Here is a 20,758-nt window from a genome sequence, read left to right on the forward strand (position 1 = left end):
ATCTATCTCAGTGTTCTCTCCTTGCTGGAGCTCCTGCTCTGTTTTCTGCCTCTGGGTATAACTGAGTTATAAAACCAGCAGTACCAGTACTGCTGTTCAAATATACTAGGTTTCAGAAGTTAAAATGTTTTCTTTAATTGAGTGATTCATGTTTGCTGTATTTACAAAAACATAATAATTTCTCCCAAATATTCTAATATTTCTCAGATACCTTCCTTCATAAATATGCTTAAGTCTGAGACTTAAGTGCATTTAGTGCAGCTCTCAGAACTGGTGCAGCTGTGTGATGTTCTTTGTAATGGCAGCAGTATGACTGACTTCAGTGCAGGGATCAGCAGTTGTGTGTCTCCAGTATGCTACAGCACTCTGAAATGCAACATGTGTTCCAGACTCTCTTCTCTTACTTCAGAAGAATGACTACTTCTGAAGTGTACTTGACTGATGCTAGTCTGCTAGACAGTGTCCATTCTGTAGTTTTAACTTACCTTGCTTTTTTTCACTCTAAGCATCCACAGTGTGCTGCTGCTTCTCTCCCTCTGTCCCACTGCACTGTGCTTGGGAGAGGAGCAGGGCTGGGTGAAAGGCCCTTCAGTATTGTCCACACTTGGTTTCCTCTGGCAGCATCCATGTATCAGGACTGAGACCATCTGAAGGGCATGGATCATGGATTCCCATCACCCTGTCTTGCCATCTCTTTGCTGCTGGGAATGGAGTCCTGATGCAAAGACAGAGGAGATGCTGCCCAGTACTGTGACTGCAGCAGTAAAAGTGCTTTGGGGTTACAGTAGCTCAAATGTGAACTCGTTAAGTTGTTCTTTGTGGCTTGCAAACCTGAACTGGCAAGGTTGAGGGAGTGCAAGCTGGAATAATTTTAGAGAGAGGTTAATTACATGCAGTCTCTTTCAGATCAGGGGCTTGAATGTGATGCTGTGGGAGGTTGGCCACGAGTGTAGCATTTGACGTTGGGAGAGAGGGTGAGGTGGTCAGAGTGGGGCTGTGTGAGAATTCAACTGTGCTGTGTAGGCTGGAGGAATGTAACCAGAGATCAAGGGAAGAGTGTGTTAAATGAGAGGCTGGAGAGCTGCACCAGGGCTTCATAGCAGGTGTGGGGAGGAAGAGCTGAACTTCCAGACCTAAAATGTTGGCAGAACTTTGGTTTGTTAACCACTATTCTTCACATTCTGTGTTTTCTTCAGAGAATAATTATTTGCTTGCATTATTCTGCTTGGCTCACCTTATGAGCACAGTGTGCTTCTGCAGGATAGCATTTAGTTTCAGCATTTGGCTTGTAGTGTTTTCCCATAAAAGATTTCAGCTCTGTTTTTAAAACCTTCAGCAGCTCACAGTAGAGCTCATGAACATATGCTCTATGATACAGGCAGAAAAAGGCTTTTTTTGCAGAATGGTCTCTAAATCTTGATATGTAGACACTTGTGAATGAACATTTGAAAAATGATGGCGGTAAAATGAGTTTTTAGAATAATACCCATGCTTCTCTCAAATTGGTGGTGTTGCCAGCAATGGTACATAAGGCTGCTGAAGAATGAAACCAGCTAAAGGCAACCCTGCTGCCAGTTTTCCAGCAGGCTGTGTCCAGCAGGTCCCTAATGTGTTGCAAACATTCAGGAAGAGCATAAAGGCTTTTTATGTAGGGTGACTGTGAATAATGGATACTATCCAGAAAAGAATTGCTGTGCATTGTGGAGTTTGCTGATGCCTGTGTAGTCAGCAGGAAGGTTCAATTATAGGTTTCTCTATTAACTGCTTACACAGTTAATAATCCAGCTGCTGTGTGCACAGCAGGAGCGAGGCAGTAGAAGGTCCCTCAGCAGAGGAAAACTCTGATCTGCTTTGGGAAATACAATGGTCAGGGTTGGCAGAGGAGAAGAGATGTCTGCAAAAGTAAGTACTGTGAGATAGGCTCTGGCTTGACCCAAAAGTTGGTGTTAGGTTTTGTTCTACCTGAATCGTTTCAGGAAGAGATTACCAAAGGGGTACAGTTATCTGAAATTTTGGAAAGTTGTCATAAATGGCTGTTTTGCTCCCAAGTAGTAGCAGTGTTGCAGGCAATGCTATTATTGTCTACCTTCTTCAGGGCACTATGTGGAGGAGAGGGGGAAGGAAGTTTTCAGAAGGGGTTGCTGAGCTCAGACTGACTAAGTCTGGCTGGGTTTTGGGCAGTGAAGTTGAGCTGGGAAGGAGGAAAGAAGCTGTGGTTCTTCCAGAGAATAGCTCACATGTTAAGGACTGTCTGAAAAGAAATGCAGAAGGTAGTGATTTAATGAAAGGGTGCTGGAAATGTCTTTTGACTTCCTCTCTGAAGTGAAAGTAATCCTGCATGATACTTTGAAGATCCAGGTTCATGTTACTTTTGAAATGAGTCCAGTGTTTTTGTGGGGAGCCTCTCTAAGAAAATCCAAATTTTTGAGACAAGCCATTATGTATGGGGAGCCTGGTAAAAAGACTAGAAATAATTTTAGAACAGGTAGATAAGAAGTGAGCTTTAGTCTTTGGCCTTGTTTGTGTGCATAAAAGCCAAGAGAAAACCTGAGAGACCCAAGTAAGAATGGTGGGGGGGGGGAATGTCAAAATAGATCACTACATCTTTTCCTGCACAACAAGAAAGGGACTGGAAAAAGGTGTACTTCAGGTGAGAGTGAGGAGAGTGGTCCTCTTTTCATGCCTGTATTTGTCCTGAGTGGTAAAAACTAGAAATGCCTTTGTCATGTAGCTCTGGTGTCAGGTCCCATTTTGCATCTTGCACAGTGACACAAAGCATGCTCAGGATACAGTTGTATTTTACCATATAATTACTCCAGGTAACACTATCCTTCCATATTCTTCTCACTTTTGTGCTATTTAAGTGGAGTGGAAGGACAAAATGCCAAAAAAAGAGCTGGGGTTTGGAAGGTATTTGGAATGTTCATAAAGAACAAGTGTCATGGAAGAGAGAAGGGCAGGAATCCGAAGGGTGTAGATCTGGACAAATGTTCATCCTTGAATGCCCTGTGTCCTACCTAACCTGGCAATATCTGAATGAACAGAAGAGTTTCTGAACTCCACTTTCAGAAAGTATTGCCTGTTTTCTGACTTGCAAAATATATTTACACTTGTGCAGTCTTCTCTGGGGAGGAATTTAGTGTCCCAAAAGGAAAAGCCTAGGCTTGTTGTTTTCAGGTTTTTCAATTATCCACAGTTAGTTTTGGTGTATGGTAATTTAATAAACACTTTTTAGCTGTAAAACACTGCAAAAATGATTAAAAGCAGATAGAGATAATATTTTAAATACAATTTGAAAAGATTCAATTGCATTTAATATTTTGAAAATGCACAGACATTTGTGAGGGGTTTGTAGACTATTAGACAAAGAATTAAATGGAATTGATAATCACTAATTTAGTTTCATTTGTGGATTGCATGCATAATAGGATGCACACATTGATGCATTCTGTGTGGCAGTGATTTTTGTTTACAAGACAAAGCCCTGGATTCTGTCAGGAGCATGAAAAAACTTACCTTAAATAAAATAAGAGCTCTTCAGAACTGTCAGATGCATAAACAGAAAAAAAATAAGTCACTTAAGCCACTAGTGGTATAAAAGCTGAGTTTAACAATGGTTAAAAATGGGATTGTCATTTCAGGAGAAATTGCAAATGCTAGGCTGTCTTCAGCAAGATAGACAAATATCCCTGATTTGTTTTAGCAGTGTTTTATAGTGAGCTCCAGGAATTACATTTTTGTTGTTGCTCAAGGCCTGCCTTTTAGTGGAAAATAGAGGAAACATTCCTTCAGAAGAAGGAAATACAAGTTTTGTGCATTCAGCACTTCCATGCATAAGCAACCTACCGAGCCCTGTGAAAATGAGCAGAGCAATGAAGATTTTTTTTATTCACATGAAAGAATTTGGGTATACTACAGTTAGCTTTCTAGAAGAAAAGAGTAATTTTAAACCCAATGAGTTTGTTTTGTAAGGGACCAAGAGGGTTTAGCTCCCTGTGGCTCAGAGAATGGGGGCAGTGTGTCACATAAAGACTCCATGAAAATGGTAATTATTCACTGCAGCCTGGCTCTTGCTATCCAGGATATCACTAAACTTGCTTAAGAGCACATGGATCTGAATGTTAGGAGCTTGGATGTGCTTTGTTGACATCTTTATGTTGACTTCAGTGTGTTCTTAATGGGTTGGTGAGTGTGCCAGAGCTGGGGAGAACAAGTGGGGTGAGCTAGTGCTTTGGGATAATACCCTCTTCCACAGCCTGTAGGGTGGCTGCTGCTGGTGACAGTTCTGTGCCAGCCACCTGTGAGACCACTTTAGGGATGAGTAAGATGCTTCTGTATTCTCTCTAAATTAGCAGTAAATTGGTTATAAGCACAGCTGGCAGAAATCTGTGAATTCACATTTGAAATTCCTGTGTTTGAAATTCTGTAGCTCTTCACCAGAGCACTTCCCTGTCTGATGATTGTTTCTTTGGTCCCCTTTGCTTACTTCACTTATCTGCAGGAGGGAACCATAGGCTTTGTGTTAACTGAAAAGAAAACTTACTGTGAAGTTGTAATTTCTAATTTTTTGGAAAAAACATTATCTGCCCTGTCTTGAAATAAGTGAGTAAGGGCCCTCTACAATCAGCTGTGTAAAAATGAAGGACTTTTTATTACTTTCTATGAAATTAGAAATTACTTTTTACTACAGAATGTAATGGTAAATTACATTGGACCTTGCACACTGTCTCGTGGAGGGAGCTGGTGACACAGTGAAATAATATGTGTATCAAGTGTTTGCATATGGGCAATTATGTGGAGTGTTTTTCTAGGAGATGACATCTGTAGGAATTGCATAATAATACTGGGATGAATGCAGTCACTTAGCATCAGGTGAGGCCCATCTGCTCTGGTTTTGCCTCCTAACTTTATTGGTGGCTGAGTGACTGACTCTCCCAGTATCACATGAGGTGAATGGGCTGGGAAAAATCACATGAATATAATGGAGCAGTGCCTGATCCCTTTCTTTGCCAAGTGTATCCACTCATTTGTGGATACACTAGTCTAAGCCTATGTCATAAATTAAAACAAGCCTCTTCCCATGTCCATGGTTTGATAGATATTAGCAATGTGATATTAGAGGCTGGTGGGTGTTCAGTTCCTGTAGATTTTCCCATCTTGGCATGCACAGAGAATAATGGGTGCTGTGCAAAAATGCTTATTATGTAATGGGAAAGTAAAAGGGACATGGCTTTGGAATGTTAGCATGTGTGGTGCAGGAACCTGTCCACTTCTATTCCTGAGATTTGCAGTAGCACTTCTCATCACAGGATTTTTCTCTATTTTTGTGTAGGCAAATGCTGCTGCTGGCTGTTTTATCAGATTGTGAAACTGAGACCAGGTTTCTGCTTAAAGAGAGGAACAAAGATTAACATTCAATTTTATTAGCCATTTATTCCAACCATAAAATTCTCCATAACATTTATGGAAATGTTGTCTATCATGTAAAAGGATGGAAGTAATTCATTGTTGTTTCATACTGCAAGTTTCTCTGAAATAGACTGAAATGTTTCATGACCTCCAAACATTTCTGTAAGGAATATATCATCCCCTTTTCAATTCAATGGAATCATTTCATTCAACCATTAACCACAAGATTTTACTAGCACCTGCATGAGTTTTTCACAAGTGTCTCCTATGTCCCATATTATTGACACGCAGAAAATGAGTGAGCAGGTGACAGCTCCAATCAGTTTTGGATTGAGAGAATAACAGTCCCAATAAATTAGAGATGACTTGTCACCATTCATCATCCTCAGTATGAAATGAAGCTCAGTGGAGTAGAAGGGATGTCCTTGATTGTGGTGATGAGGCTCATGGCAGGATTCCTAAGATCAGAGAGAAGTCAAGGGAACAAAGTGTTAAAAACAAGGGGGGAATTCTTCCATGTGACCCCCCTGCCCTGCCAGGAGGCAGCACAGGCACTTATGCAGGTCAGATCACTTCTGGTTGGGTAACCTGAGATAACCCTGCAGCTTTCAGACAATACTCACTGTTTGCAGGCTGTGGGGTGACTGCTGCTTTTGCCAGACAGATTTTAGTAGATAAGGCAATTTTGATTTGGTTTCAGTTTCTACTGCTCACCAGAGGCTGATGTTTTCTTGCAGACTGATACTCATGTCTTACTATGTTTACACTGACTTGTGAATGCAGTAGCCTGTGCATTTAGATAGGGAGTCAGATTTGTTCACTCAGAATTATTTACCTGAATGTGTAAATGAAATTTGGGATAAACTTGTGAAAGCATAGTTGAAGAGTTTTCAGTGTTCAGGTGAAAACAGACTATATGACAAAATGAGGCTCATTTCTCAGACAAGTTGAAAGTCTGAAACTACAGCTCCCTGCTTATTCATCTCAGCAATGAGATGAATATAATAATCTCATTTCATCATCTGCTGATGCTGCAGCAGATAATTAAAATACCTCAGTAAGTCATTAATGATGGAAAAAAATCTTGAAGAAAGCATGTGACCATGTGGAAATTATTCTGCATAAAACCAGTAAATGCTTAGTGTCTGCTGAACTGTCTGCCATTCTGGCTAGCAGAGAAGAGCTTGAGCTTCAGCAATAGCTTGGACTTGAAAGGGAGTCTTTCAGACATTTGAATTTCTTTTTTACTATTTCTTGATAAGATGGACATTTCTGAAAATGATGACTGCAGTAGTAGCTTTAGAGTCTGAGGCCTTAGCAAAGAATTTTATTGTAGTTTATTTTGCTGGGAAGATTGACGGGAGTGGGAAGGAGATGAAGCAGAATTGGTAGAAAAAGGTTTGCAGGCTGTGTGAAGCAGCTGGGGTGAGATGGAATGTTGTTGCATTTCTGCCACTGGCCATCACTCTGCTCTCCAGTCTGTGCAGGCATCCTTCACAGGCTGCCACCTCTGTGCTGTAAACAGCCATGAGGAAAAGAAAAAGTGGCTGAAGGATTTCAGGTGTCATGACTGAGCTAGCAGGAAATCAAATTAGGCTCAGAGAGCCCTTTTGTCACAGCAGTAGAGAGAGAAGGGATCTAGAAGCACACTGGGCTAGCATTACATCAGGAGCAGCCAGACTGAGCTCGAGGGGCACAAATCAAATAATAGTGACTTGGGAAATGGAAGTTTTATTTTGTTGTCAGTAGCATGAGGTGCAGCACTGAATCATGGTGCCTTAATTTTATCTTTATTTTTTTTCCTGTGTTTCATGTTTTCAGTAAAGCATTAAGGAGTTTTAGCAGCAGCACAGACCACAGGCTGCTATTACTACCTGACTTAGCCAAGGCTTAAATAAATTTGTTTGGTAGATGGAGTAATAGAATATAGAAGCTACACAGATACTGAGAAAATAAGGTTTTCTTCCCCACACAAAATGAAGGCTGTCTTCCACCTTTCTTTCAAACAGCAGAAATAACTTTCTGTCCTTCAGTGGTTAGCAACCCTATTGTGTGTCTTAAGTTTTTAAAGGTGTGATGGGAGAGTTGTGGCAGTGAGAATTGGGTGGCCACAGAGGATGATACAGTGGGTGTGTCCTTTCCAGAGTGAAGGTGACATAGGAGTAACAGTGGTGCTGTTCCTTGTAATCTCAGATAATCTGTTGATCTTGTCAGATAGGAGCACTTGTGCATTAGAGTAATCATGATCAGGTTAGGATCAATGGCCTGAGAGAACCAGAATTCAAGTGTGTTCCATCCCACACTCAGTCTAAATGCTGTAAAAATTCCCAGACATTTAGGGATGATAAGCATTTGTGTGATAATCAGTCTTTTCTACAGCTTGACCTTTGTGTGGGTGATGGGCTTTTGATGATCTTCGTGTTTAAAGGGAATTCCAGCACTGTAGGAGGTCTGTGTGCATTAGAAGTCATGATGACTTTTTTCTTCCTTCCTTTTATTTACTTGGATGTAGTACAAGTGTGTATGGCTCCTGAAGTAGCAAAATGAATAGCTCACAGGAGAGCCTCATTAGTCTTGAAATTAAAATAATTGAGTTCTTTTAGCTTATTAGTGCTTAAGAATAGCCTTCTCTAAGTCCATTACCTCTGGGATAAAAGCCGTATTTGCAGCTGAATAAGCATGTACAACATGACTTGTTGCTAGGGAAAGAGGCTTTCTTACTTCTTCACCAGGCTTGTGTAGTAGAGAAAAACTGAATGACCTCAAACTGCATTCCTGAAATCCTCTTTATTCTTCAGCTGGCAGTCTGAAAATATTTCCATAAGTGACTCTGGCTTTCTGGAGCTGCTCTTGTTCCCTTTCCAGCTGAGACAGTGATGTGGGAAAAGAAGCTCCTTCTGCCTGCTGAGTATGATTCTATGATGGCAGCACTCACTTGTTTTTAATGGGTTGTCCCCTGGTTTCTGTGGAGTTGTTGATCTGAGCCTCCATCAAGAACCATTCCAAGGTTCTTCAAATAAGGTAAAAATGTGTTGAGAGGAATCTTGCCAGACTGTCTTTAAGCAAGACATTTAATTCTCTATCAATATGTGCCTCTATGTATGAGGCACATAAAAATAATTTTGCTTTTTTTAGCAGCTGAAATTTGTGATAATTGTACAGAACACAGAGCAGTAGAGAAGAGACTGAGATGGTGCTGTACTGGTCTGTACAAGAAACTTGATTACAGCAGGTCAACAGTATACAGCTTGGGTTAATCAAATTAGTCATTTTTCTACACTGGGAATGAGGGTACTTCAGTTTAAGAAATTAAGATTAGCCAATTCAGGAATTTATTGTGGATGGGAGAAACAATTTTTACAAGCTTAAGTGCCAAAAAGGGCTTGGTGATTATTGTTCTGATGTCTGCTGTCCTACTTTCAAATGCCTTTTTGTAGGAAGGACATTGCACAGGGCAGCAGGGGCCGGGACAGTCTGCAATTCCCTTGATACTTGCTTGATATTAATAACAAAGAGGGACAGAAGCTCCAAAATCCTGACAGTGTCTATCACAGGAGACTGTCCTTATCCACCCTCTGGATAGATGCTGTGGCTGTCTCAGTTTAATAACAGAGGATGAGAGTCCCATAAGACTGATGGTGACTGTCATTTGTTTGGCTGGCACTCATATTTAAGAAGCAACTTGGTCAGAAATGCCTGAAGCCTTGAACAGATGGTACAAAAGAGATGTGTACCACTTAAAAGGCCTTAAACCAGTGACAAGGACTGAATATTGGACAGGAATGTCTACAGGTTTTGGTACTTGCTCTGCTTTTCATAAAGCCATTTGTGTTGAAAAATAATTTTCTTTATCCTCAGTTCTCAAAACTTGAAATCTTTGTATAAATGTCAACACAAGCCTTTATCTTATACTCAAGAGGGAGGTCATTAAATTGTGGTACAAACTTGTGTTCCAAAAAGAAAATCTACTCAATCCCTAGAGTGGAATTTGATCAGATCAGTTCATTTCTCTGCTTTAAAGGGGAAAGAGAAAAGAGAAGAGTCCTGGAGCGATCATTGAAACAGACTCTTCTTAGGAGATAGAAAGGAGATGATTTAGACATGGGTTTCTAATTCAGAGTTGTGGAAAATACTTCTGTTCTTTAACATAAACCCTGCTAAAAATAGATGGGTATTGTGGCTTCAGATGAACTTGCTGCTGTTTGTGTTTGAGTGACTGTATGTTTATCATTTTGCAATTCAGTGAAGCTCTCAGCTGGAGAGCTTTCTTCTTCTGTTTTGCTAAGTGTATTCCACAGGGTCCCACTTCTTGATTGGTGCTCTGACAATGGATCATAGCAGTAGAAATTTTGGTGATTTGCTGCATTCTGCATAGCTCTCTCTTCTGACACCTCTGCTGATGTTGGCTGAAACTTAATCTAAAAGTCTTCTCTCTTAAGTTTAGGCTGTTGCTCAGTGGCACTCTGTTGGACTGGATCTTCATAGTATATATATATTTAAATGTTTTTTGGGCTAAATACCAAGTCTTTGTGAAAGGTTCCTAGCTGGATGGATGGGTCTGGAATGTGAGACCCTGGCTTTTGTGCATCTAAGTGCATACAAAAATAACAGTTTCTGAACAAAAATGGAAATGCAACAGTGTAACTCCTTTCCCCTCAGACAAATGTTTCTGAGGACAGCTGTTCAATGAAAAGCCTTGGAATGGCTGAAATCTTGCCTTTCCATGAAAGCAGCCCTTCACTTCAATTCCTCATGAAACTCCCAAAATCTACCTGTGAGTCTAGATGTCTTTTTTTTTGGGTTGCCATGAGACAGCACAGTGTGCCTGCTGTCTGCTTTCCCTGGAGTATCCATCCAGCCTTTTTTAATGACTCAGCCATTTGCTTGTGTTTGGTACTTCCTTGGCTATTGTAGATCTAAAATGAGCAAAATACCAAAATTGGAAGGAGAAACTAATGGGGAGAGCACCAAAGCTGTAAATGAGATGCTGTTTGTCAAAATTGATGCTAACATTTTTACAACATGATTTGATTGATGTAACACTTCAAACAGCAGCCTTGATCAGGATGCTTTTGTGAACAAGATAATTTATCTCAGCAAATGCCTTCACATAAATGTTTTAAAATGAAAGGCGTGATAAATCTGTCTAGAGCCTGCACACAATAGAGCTGCCAAACCTGCCACCTGTTAAAGCTTTTAATGAACTGTTCTGTATTTCACAGAAAAAGTTTAATTAATGTTGTCACTTTCCTTTGCTGAGACTCCCCTTATCTCAGGCACTTTGAGATATCCTGTAGCAAACGATTCTGAGTGGAGCAGCTCTGGTGTTTAATTAGACTTTCAGCAAAACAGGGAAGAAGCCATTAAATCTTAAATGTGGCTTTTGTGCAGCACAGGCCTTTTGTCCAAAGCCACAGGGAGACTGTGTTTTGTTGGGAGTCAAAGGATGCCCAACCTCACATAATGTTGTTAGATTAATGGGAAATTAGTTGCTCTGGATTTTTGAAATGGAAGATGATGTTTCTCAGAATAAACCAAAAATGTAGCAGGATGTGTTTGAGAGAGAGAGAGAAAGCCTTTGAGTGCATTAAGACCTCTGAGACAGGGGCTGGTAGAGGTACCTCTGCAACAGGTAGGAAAAAGTATTCAAGTCTTTCTCCATCCCTCTTGTAGCCCCTCTTTAGGTACTGCAGGGCTCCTGGAAGGTCTCCCCAGAACTTTTTCCTCTAAGAAACCCCAACAGGATGCTTTTTTTGGTGCTCTTCAGTGAATTCCCACTCTGTTTTTTCACCCAGAAGCACACTGGATGCTTGCTGTGTAGGTCCTTGATTGATTTCAATTGACTGTGGATGTGGAAAGCATTTCTGGCTGAGTAAAGAATACTCAGTTTTTAGTTAGGCTATGCAGTGACCAGACTAAAGCTCACTGATGTTGTAGAGGGGAGCTAGAAAAAGTAAAAGCAGTGGGTAAGGAGGTAGAATAGCAAGGGAGAAAGCTGTGTAGAGCTTTGTGAGGTACATGGGCAAAGTTAGGAGCATGATCTGTAATAGCCATTGGTAGCAGCACTGGTGTTGTAAAATGATTACTACTTCAAAAGTAGTAATCAAATGTCATTGATTACCTTCATTGTGTATTCTGACTTCAGAAAGCAGCCTGTGAAAGTATCCTCAAGCCAGTGACTCAAGTGGATATTAGAATTCAGGAGGTTTTCTGTTTTTCTTTTGGCTGAGTTACGTTTTGTCCCATGAGACAAAACAGTGTGATAGTTTTCACAAACTACTATAACCTTTCTTTTTCTTGCCACATCCTAATCGGTACCTGGGTTTCCCATGATGATCCCAGATTCGAAAATGGGGTCACTTCTGGTCAAGCTCCAAAGTAAAGTTTTTACTTGCAGATTGGTGCACTTACTAATTTGACATGTTTGCCCTATGTTTTCACTTTGGAGAAAACAAATGTGCAACAGAAATGTGCATCTAGAAATGCTTAAAGCTTCTGGAGCTGTCTCTCAAAAAAAGCGGATTCCAAAGTGTTGACAGCAGATAACTGGTGTGAGCTACTTTTTCTTAATAGCTGGAAGAAAGGCCTCTTTTTAACAATAACTCCAGGCAGGGAGCAGTTCAGTGGTCAGAATATTCCCGTGTTTGCTGGAAAACCTGGAGCTTTGTTTCTGTTCACCTGCTGTGTAGGCACTGCTTGGTTTCTCCTGTTCCATAAACTGCATTTCACCCTGTTGCTTTTGTAAAAGATTTCTGCAGTTTCTCCTGCAGACCGTGAAGGCCTTCATGGTCATTTATATTTTGATAACTTATTAAAATAGCAACATGGAATCTAAGGTATTTATATTAATATGGTTGGAACAGAGCAGCTGCTGGAGTGCAGTTATTAATGCTGGCCTCCAGTCACTCTGAATCCATTTTTACTCCAGACTGTCTGGCACTCTGCAAATACACCCCCCTCAACAGGTCTGCAGAAAGCTTGTCACACTGTCTTGTGCAAAAGCACATAAAACATGGTTTGATATTTAAATCTGTAAAATTTTAAGAAGCTATAGTAAGCCCAAGTACCCTCAGTTACTCTTGCTGTACATGTAGAGAATGTTGTAAAATACCTTTGGTAGTGGTATTCAGAGAACAGTATAAAAATCCAAATTATGAGAGTCTTATTTATTCTCAGTGAGGTAAGTGCTATTTTGAGACAGCATAATCTTGAAAAATATGGGCTATTTTTAAAAGATATCTCTAATTAAACAGGTCAGGCTCTTTGCAGACCCTGGTAAGGTACAGGAGCAAGTCCTTCTGGAAGCTTGCATACAGAGGGAGCAGCTCTGTGGCTCAGCTTTGGCTTTGGTGTGGTCTCCCCTAGTGTCCTTACAGCCAAATTGCTGAGATAAAAGATGGAAAAGTGGACTTTTTTTCTCCGTGGTTATCTTCTGAATATAGCACCTTCCAACCTGTTAGCCTAGACTTTGTGATTTTAATCACCACTGGTAAATTCCTCCTGGGGTAACAAACTGTCCAAAGAGATATTCAAGGGGAAACAATAGGTCAGTTAAACTAGCACTGAGAGAAATTGTTTGTAGTGGTCCTTGAGTGGTTGCCTTAGCCTGGGTTGCTTTTGTGGTCTCCATCAGTTCATGGAGTTGAACTGGTGTCAGCAACTTGCCACAGCTTGAAATAGTTCTGAATGCACATTGTGCCAGTTGAAGATTATGAAGAAACCACGAGTACACAGAAAACCCTCACTCACCCTGACTTGTGCAAGCAGAATTGCAGAAACGTGCATGTATTCAGCATACCTGAACTGATGCACTTGTACTTGACTTGACCTAAACTAATTCCTACTCAACTCTGCCTTGATTTTGTAGTTATTTAAATTGGAGATGATCTGTCACCTTTTCTTACATAGCTTGTAATTTAAGCCTTGTCCTCAAAAAACATGTTACTAATACTCTAATAAGAGTAATAATAAAACTCTAAATCTCATGCAAAAGCTATAAAAGTGTGATATTCAGATCAGTTATGGAGATGAAACTATCCAAGAACTCCAGTTTCAAATTGGAAACAGTATCACAGAATGAATGAAGCAAATGAAGATGCTGGACTAAAAGTAAAATGTGGAAATGTCAACTGCACACAAATGGTACTGCAGGAGAAGTGATTTGTAATCAGGGAATCAGAGTTTTCCACTTGTGTTAATTGTTGAGGTGGCACCTATTTGGTGTAGATAGCACAAAAGAAATGACACTGGTCTACTCCTGAGATAGGATCACTGCTACTTAATGTAATCCCTTAAACAAGGACCAACAGAGCATCTTATGCTAGAAAGCTAAACGAGTTTTTTATTCTGTGGTTGTGGTATTTGTAGTGTGGTAGCACTTCTTAAGCTGTGCTCATAAAAAAATTACTATATAGATTAAATATAAACAATATATAGATGTTAAACCAACAGGCAGTATAGTCATTAAAAAACCTTGCCAAACAAATAGAAAACCCTTGTCATTAATACCTTATTTTTTTTCCATATGAAACTAAATTTTTTTCTTCCCATAAGAAACTGCAAGATAATTACTTAAGTTAGGCAGATTTCTCTGCTATGTTTTTGCTAGACAAAAGCTGACAAGAATATCTGCACCAGAAAAAAGCAGTTTCAATGGAGTTGTGGTCCCACTTTCATGTCTCTCTGCCACCTTTTTTATGCTGTGAAGCTTGCACTTTGTAATTTTTAGGAAATCTGCAGCAACTTCAACCTTTACTGCACATTGGCATGGGAATGAATTGTCCTAGGTGGGATACTTGGCCATATATAGGTTTCCTGAAAAAAACATGGAGTTGGCCTTTTCCCATGGATCCAGCCTGTTCAGATCCCTCTTCAGAGTCTTGCTACTCTCCAGCAGATAAACACCACTTGTATCCATCTGCCTTCTGGATTTTACACCAATCTCTGTGCCCAGCCATCCAGGCAGCTTTTTAACCCAGCCAGGAGTGCCCCTATCCAGGCCAGGAGCAGCCAGTTTCTGCAGGAGAATGTTGTGAAAACTGTGTCAAAAGTTTTATCAGTGTCTTAGATAAACAGCCACAGCCTTTTCCTCGTGCCTTAAGGGGGTTTCCTTGTCATAGACAGAAATCAAGTTAGTTAACCTGCTTTTCATAAATCCATGCTGGCTGGTTCTGATCCCAAGGAAGGGATTGAGTACATCAGCCTTTTCTTCATCCTCTGTCACTGTTTTACCCCACATCCAGTGAAGGGTGGAGATTTTTTTAGCCCTCCTTTGTTGCTAATGTGTTTATACAAAAATTTTTACTGTCTTTTACATCAGTAGCCCGATTAAGTTTTAGTTGAACTTTAGGCCTTTGAATTTACTCTCTGCATAATCTCACCACATCCTTGTAGTCCACCTGAGTTGCCTGTCTCTATTTCCAAAGATGATAAACTCTCCTTCTTTCTCTCTCTCTCCCAAAGCTGTTCATCCAGGCTGGTGGTCTTCTTCACCAGCTTGTCTTTTGGCACATGGGGACAGCCTGCTTCTGCATTTTTAAGATTTCCTCCTTGAAAAATGTCCAGCCTTCCTGGACTCCTTTGCCCTTCAGGAATGTCTCACAGGGGATTCATGTCAACCAGGCTTCTAAACAGGCTGAGTCTCTCTCACAGTGTTGCTGTATCTGTCCAGACTGTCACTGGAGAGCTTTGTATATAAATGAGAGGTCATACTTGAAATTTTCCCCTTGTCAAATATTGTCCTTTTGGGGAATAATTGCCTTGTTTTGATCTAGATGTTCTCAGGACTGGAAGTTGGTAAATTTCCTTTGCAGAAGAGATGTGTAAAGCAAGACTTGGCCCTTTGTGTTCTGGTGCTTTACTGGGTTTTTGTCTTGAGAAAATAGTTTTATCTAATTAAAAGCTGAATTTCTTACTGACCAGAGCTACTGTAGTAAAACTCTCTAAAAATTCACTAATGCTTAGTTTCATTTTTGTATGTTGATCACAATGTAATGACCATTGTGAAGCCTAATTTTATCAAAACTTCCATATGTGCATATAATAATGCTCTCAGCTTGTATTCACGTGTTCTTAAACTCAGTGCACTCTCTGAATTTATTTATGCATCTTACTACTTTCTTTGCCTTTGGAATGTACCAAGGGACATTTCTGTGAGGAATATGGCAACTGTAGAGTGGGTTCCACAGGAAGGCACCTCCTGCCCCTGAATTCTGTGACCTGTCCTCTTCTTTTACCTGAGCTCAGTCTTACAGCTGTTTCTCCTCTCTTGTCCTTACTAGAGAAATCAAAACCATAGGCATGCAATATGGATGTAGCCTCTGGGTTTAGGCAAACTTAATTTTTTGTGCAGTCAATAGCTTAACTTGGCATGAGCTTGCTTTCTCTTACAGGACAAATAAAGGAGTTTTTTGCCTAGTGGCTGCTCAAGCCAAGATTGCTTCATTCTTGAGGAAAGAAGTTTCTCTCAAGCAGAGAAGCACTCAATCATTAAGTGAAATGTCTGGTAGGAGAGGAGGAGAAAAATCTCTTTAAAGAAACTGTAAGCACATGGTAATAAAACTGTCAGCTCTGTCTCTCATGTCACAATGAATGTTTTGGTGCTCCATATCAGGCTAATAGTATAGGTGGTGTTCACCACCACAGGAAAGAATTTACCTTCCTTTTTTTTGAATGTTCAGCTATTACGTAAGTTTGAACTTTGCTTTAGGTAAAGGAAAAAAGATCTCTTTAGGCTCCTATTTGCAGAGTTTCTGAGAAGGAAACAATAGTTCTCATTCTTTAACAAACTGTAGAGATGTGTTAGCTTAGTGGGACAAGAAAATGTCAAATGCAATGTTATTTATGCCAGAAAAATGTGTGCTGTGTAATGGCTTAATTTCATCCAGCCAACCCTGGCTTCTTTGATTTTTGATTGTTTTTGTTTGTTTTTGTAATTTCTCTTTCCTTCTCTTCATTCCTTGCATGTTACACTTAAAATCTGAAAAGTCACCCCCAGCCATTGTTTTCTCCTTGTACAGATTGCAAAACTGTAAATGTCTGCAATAGCTATGAGCCAAGGGGTCTATCTGCAGTAAATGTACTTCTTCAAATGCTTTGGTTCCTTAAGCAATATAAAAATCCATTCTTATGATAAAAATTTAAAAAATCTTCACTGACCCAGGGTTTGGAGCCAGCTGGGGAATTTGCTCAGGCCCAGTTTGAAATGCAGATCTCTCTGTGTAGGCAGTCAGAGGAAAGGGCTGGCTTTGAGTTGCTGTGCCCTTTTGTAGTGAGTGATTTCACTGGAATTTTGGAAATTAGTTGTAATAATGGAAGTAGAGTTGAATTTCTAAAAAACCACTCTAGTCAAAGTGCCTGTGGTGACTATAGTGGATGTTTCATTCAATACTGACCTCAGAACAAGGGGATTTCTCTCTGTGCTGTAAATCTTCCTCCTGACACTGCAAAGGGCTCACTTAGACTTGAGATCTATTTTTGTGGTAGCTGAAAAGCAGAAATGGCAATGCGAGGAGCAAGAATTTATAAAAACCTGATTACAATTTACATGTTCTTTCTCCTTCTTTGCTATGCATCACTTATTTATGAATTCACAGGACATGTGCACATATGTGTATACACACAGAAATATACTTGTGCAAATGTATCATGTATGTTATTTAATCTACATTGATTAATAGCTTTCTCTGTGAAATACAGTAGATGCCTTTCTGGTGGTGACCTTGTAAATACTAGTGATGTTGAGAGTATTATTCACTAAAAGTAGTGTTCTTTAGTTTAAGATACCATCTGAGCTGAAGTCCACTATTGTTCCAAAGTTTGACAGCCCAGACTTTGCAGAAACACCAACAGTGGCAAAAGAAACCACAGAACACTGCTGTGGTGGTTGTGGCTGTGAGTCATACAGAAGACACAAGTTCCAAAGATCCCTTCTGCCTCAGCTGCCTCCTTCCTGCCTCTCTGAAAGCTGATGTGAGGGGTTTTCCTTGAATCCACAAAAACAGATATGTCAATGCAACACCTAACTTGAAAGTCAAAGTAGAGTTCAGTGATCTTTCATAAATAATCAAAGCTGGAAGGGCAAGAAACATCTGATAAAACTGTTGGTGCTGTTTGCTTCTCATCCTTTTTTAAGGGGTAGCAGGACAAACTACAGCAAGCAAATAGCCCTGGGGAAGTGTATTAGGATAAAACCTGAAAACTTAATTTGGGCAAGAAAGCACTTAATTACCTCATGCCTCCATATGCATTTTGAGTAAAATCCATCCATCATGTATTTGCCTACACATTTGCCAGCCAGCATCCTCAAAGCATTGGAATTCCTTGCATCATAAGCTTTCTTGGGCAAAACCTGGTGTCTCTTGGACAAGGTGGTAAGTCTGCTTCAGAAAACAGAGTTTAAATAAAGCAGGGGAGAGTGTACCTAGGGAGAAATCATGGAGCAGAGCTGGCAGGAGGCACAGGGTCCCTTCCCTACTGCAGTGTGTTACACAGAGAGTGCAAACAGGAATACCAGCTGTCAGCTGCTCCTCATGAAGCACTTGTGCAGTGGCCATCCTGTCTCCTCTTCCCTGCTTCCTCCTGAAGTTCAGCTGCTGAATGGTGCTGAAAATGTTTCCAGGGAGCAGCATGGGATAAAACATCTATTTGAGCAAGACTGTATCATGCTGTGAGACTAAGCCAAAGTAGATTGATGTCATTCTTGCTGCACTACAGTGTTTTATCAAGCACTTCTTTTTTTCCAAATGAAATGCTTCATATATGCTGGTTTTTTAATTTTAACAAACATGTTGCTCTGCTGTTTAGGAGATCTTTGAATTGAAGCAAAAGTGTGCTGTAGAAAAATCCATGTGTGTGAGAATCTCTTTGAAAGTGGGCTTGTTATTCAGTTAGGGAAAAGGCCAATGCTTCTTGGGCAATCCAGATTGCTTCTGAGTGCTCTGAGTCATCCTGAATGCTCTGCTAGAGAAGCAGAACTGCCCTGGTAAGGACAGAAGTGTTGGAAGTGGAGAAACAACTCATATGATGGGCATATCACAGCAGGAGCTCTGCAAAATGCTGCTGACCTGGTGGAGGCACAGCCTGCAAACAGAATGGCAGTGGGAGCCAGGAGGGACTTTGGTCAGGGCCACATTTTTCTCCCACTTCCATTTTTCCTCTATTTCTATAGACTGTATGTCTTGATTCCTGCTGGCACCATGCTGGTTTGGTCTTTTCCCTTTTTTTTTTTTTCTTTTTTCTTTTCTGAAATGAGAATATTAATCTGGTTCAATCTGCAGTCTTGGGTTGAGATTTTTAAAAATACTTTGAATAAGATGAAGACTTTGATGTGAAGCTGCCTTATTATGGAACATTTGCATGCACATATGCACTGATACCCAAGTCAAAACACATATTTCCTCTGGAAATCACCTTCCTCTTTTGTATGCAAATTACTGTCTTGCTAGGTGTCTAAGGCTGTATAGTTAGTTATAGTTAGTTTTACTCTTTTTTCCACCTGGAATTAGATACTCAAGGCAGAAAGCAGAGCTTGAGCTTGTTGAAGTTTTGCAACTGACTGATAGGTCCATACTCTTGGGATTCTCCAGGGTGTAAGGACTGGCCTAATGTTGCACCTTAAGGGGACCAACAGTGATCTGGGTACCCCATTTAGATCACATCTGTGCTGTAACAAAGCCCTGGCTGCAGGGTATCTGTTCTCTGGGCATCAGCTGCTGAGAAACTCAGCCAAGGGACACTCCAGACAGCCTCAGTACAGTATGCAGACAGCTACAAAACTTAGCAAGGGGAAGTGTAGCTGTGTGGTGAAGGCAGATGGGTGTGAAAGCAGACAGAAAGGGAAGTGAGAGAGCTGCAATCGCTCTTAATGCATTCTCCAGTAGCGTTGGACACCCAGGTGCATGTTGCACAAACAAAGCTGTTTTTTTTAATTTGAAAAAGCCCCTCACATATGTATATTGAAGTATTTCATGTGCTCTGATGTTTGCAATAATAGTTCTGGAAATAGCGAAATGAAATTGTCACTTGAGGACATTTTCTTTTTAAACTATGGCAATATTCTGTATGGTGCTGCTGTCTGGTTTCTCCTCATGCTAACTTAGCTATTGTGTGTGGCTTTAGGCTTTACATTTTGGTAGATGGAATGGGTTTTATCTATGAAATGAAGGTTATAGGGTTATAAATATAACTTTTATTTCTGTGTTCTCAAAGATCTGTCTTTGAGAGCTCCCTGTAAATGGTAAAAGAGTTTCACGTCAAAGAATCAGAAAACTTCACACTGTAATGAGTCTGCAGCGTGCCTGTTGCTAATGAGTTGACAGCAAAGTTGAATGCAGCTTTCATTTACTGCCTCATTAATTGATTTTAGTTTACAGTGCTGTAGGCTAGGTCTCGTTAATTTTGTATTTTTGTTTAATTGAACAGCAAGACCCATGATGAGCTTGAATATGCTATCTGTCCTCAGTGATGCAGGCTCCTGAGACAGTGAAACTCCAGCATGAAGAGTGATCTGCTCATGCAGGGTGCTGAGTGGAGCTTCTGGGTAAAACCAGCTCAGTCTGAAAGTGGGCAAGAAAGTTATACCAGTCTTAATGATCTGTTACATGGGACAAAAATACATGTAGTTAAAATGCCTTTTAGAGATTCTTATTCCTGGTCTCCCATAAATTTCAGAAAAAATGTGTTCCTTGCATTTCCTAGTTTTACTTTGAGTGTTAATATGAGAAGTTGAACTACATCGTGACTTATGTTTTCCTGTTTGTATAATAACTTCTGTTTATGATATTGTGCTTGCCTAATATGGTATTTCACAGAAGACTTTGGAGTGTGACATCTGTTAATTAACAGGTGCTGCTTGTGGCAGGAATGAAGGAAGATAGTTCCAAATGGAGCTCTGGGATCAAGGCACTTAATGTTTATGATGGATTTGTATATGCAGTGAGTGGGGACATCTGCCCAGAGCTGTTAATACCTGCTGCTGGTACCACCTCAGCAGAAATCTGTGCTGTTTCATCTGCTTTCAGCAACGGGCATCATAGTGTTTCACAGAGGTGATTTTGTATGTTCTGGTGAAATCTCTGTGCACCCTCTCTTTGCCTTCCTGTGATAACACAGTTCTTGCTGGCACATGGCACTGACAAGTTGGTATAGAGCCCAGACTCCACATCAGCTGGTACAAATTACTGATTTTTATGAAACATTTGTTACCTGTTCCTTCAGCATTCTAGGATGCTGCCCTGAAATTTATCCCTGGACAGCCATCCCGGCATAATTTCACTGACGAGTGTCTGCTGACTAAGGTTGAAATGGTACTAGGAGGAGCTGTAATTTCTAAAAGTGAGAAGGAGTTCTC

At 40.4% G+C, this 20,758-nt stretch overlaps 1 protein-coding gene across 7 annotated transcripts in view; it reads left to right on the forward strand.

Annotated features, from left to right (window-relative positions):
* ARHGAP24 (Rho GTPase activating protein 24) overlaps positions 1–20,758 on the forward strand; it is a 234,974-nt gene that overhangs the window by 97,976 nt on the left and 116,240 nt on the right. The gene's annotated exons all lie outside the window — the stretch shown is intronic.

The sequence above is a fragment of the Erithacus rubecula genome, assembly GCF_903797595.1.
Source record: "Erithacus rubecula genome assembly, chromosome: 5".
Lineage (NCBI taxonomy): Eukaryota > Metazoa > Chordata > Aves > Passeriformes > Muscicapidae > Erithacus > Erithacus rubecula.